Genomic DNA, 1,701 nt, shown 5'->3' with positions numbered 1-1,701 from the left:
AAGTGATACCTGCCTTTTGTTAGGGCCCAGTTAACAATCACAGAGGTGTAACGCGATGCTTGTTTTCCTTCCCTTCGCCATCAGTGTGCTCTCCTGAAAAAGAAAGGAGAAAAATGAGGACTGTATAGCATATAGAAAATGCTAAAAATACAGTGAGGATTATTATGTCTACGAGAGAAGTATAATTGCTAATAGTAATTATAGTAATTGGTAATGATGATTATAGTATTAATGGCACTATTAAAGGTGATTATGAGCCTACACTTTCAGAGAACAGACTGAACTGCGGCACCCAGCCCTTCATGTGAACACATCGTTTGGCCATTTGGCTCTGGGCTTGGTCTTAAGGAAAGCATCGTGTTGGGGGGCAGAAGGATGGGGTATGGCCTGCTGAGGGAGATAAGCCCTGAGCTGGGGGTCAGAAGACAAATAGGAGTTTCATTTCTGCTGTGACCTAGTTGAATGTCCTTGTCATAACATTGTCTCAGACACAGCTGCCTTCTCTGGAAAATGGGATCAGTAACCTCTGTGTATCTCACAGGGCCGAGGGGCGGATCAAACGTGACAGATGATGCCAAAGCGGAAGGTGGGTTGTGGCCACAGGAACATGACCTCCAGGCCATGACGCCAGCTTGCCGTATAGGACACATGCCATGTAGTCCAGTGTACTGTCCACTAGGTCTGAGCACCTTTGTCTGGAAAGACTTGAGGAGGTTTGGCACTTTAGGTGTGCTCTCAAAGCCAGGGTCAGAGTGAAGCTCCAGCTCCAGCTTAAATTTGAGTGGACGTGTAGGCTAATTCACTGCCCTGAAATTACTGCGAGTTAAGAGAAAATGACTGAGGCAGACCATGAGCCCTAAGATGAAGATGTACTGTCCCAGAAACCTAATGTGTGCGGCGTGATGACTATACTGAATATGTCGTGTATTTGAAATTTGCTGAGAGAGCAGACCTCAAGTCTTCTCACCACACCAAAAAGAAAAAAAAGAGAGTAACTGCAGAAGGTGTTACAGCTGTTTTAGAATTTGTCTAGCAGGTTTTCTACTTTTTACCAGAAAACCTCATTAAAAAGAAAAAGTAACTGCAAGCTGATGGGCATGCTAATTAGCTTGTGTTAATCATCTCACAGTGTACACGTGTAGCAAACCTGTACACCCTAACTGTATACAGTTCGTACTTGGTAATCAGACCTCCGTAAAGCTGAGCAAAAGAAAAGTAGAAGCTTCCCGAGGGGCTCCTTTGTTCCAGAAGTTCCTGGAGTAGCTGGGTTTGATGGTTAATAGGTGATGGGATGATTTTTTCTTTCTTCATTTTTTTCCTTGTTAAAAAAAAGAAATTGTTAAGGCAGTATTTTAATTCAGAGGCTTGTCATGTGTTAAGAACATTTTCTCAACTGAAACCTGATAAAACTCCCTGGTGGTCACATCTCGCGTATTCTCGCAGGGTGAAGGCAGCATGAACGATCCTTGAATGTGCCTGTGGGCGTCTTCAGCCATTCCCTTTTGAACAGGAGAAGGAAGAAAGCCATCACCTGAAAGGTGAGTGAAGATTTCTTTTTTTTTTTTTTTTTATTGAATGGTAACTGTGTACATTGATGCACTTTGGGGGTACAGTGTGGTGTTTTCATAGAAAATCCAAGACACTTCCATCAAACTGGTTAACATAGCCTTCATGTAACTTTCTTAGTTATTATGTCAAAAC

At 42.9% G+C, this 1,701-nt stretch overlaps 1 non-coding gene across 1 annotated transcript; it reads left to right on the top strand.

Annotated features, from left to right (window-relative positions):
- Positions 1 to 1,002: 1,002 nt before the first annotated feature.
- On the top strand, positions 1,003 to 1,064 carry LOC111723198. Its single transcript, XR_002771789.1, has one exon. It is a non-coding gene; the product is annotated as a U7 small nuclear RNA (small nuclear RNA).
- Positions 1,065 to 1,701: the final 637 nt, after the last annotated feature.

Source organism: Otolemur garnettii, unplaced genomic scaffold (genome assembly GCF_000181295.1).
Source record: "Otolemur garnettii isolate 467f Iridium unplaced genomic scaffold, OtoGar3 scaffold00008, whole genome shotgun sequence".
Taxonomy (NCBI): Eukaryota; Metazoa; Chordata; class Mammalia; order Primates; family Galagidae; genus Otolemur; species Otolemur garnettii.
The sequence above is the reverse complement of the archived record's forward strand: the minus strand, read 5'-3'. Positions and strand labels throughout refer to the sequence as shown.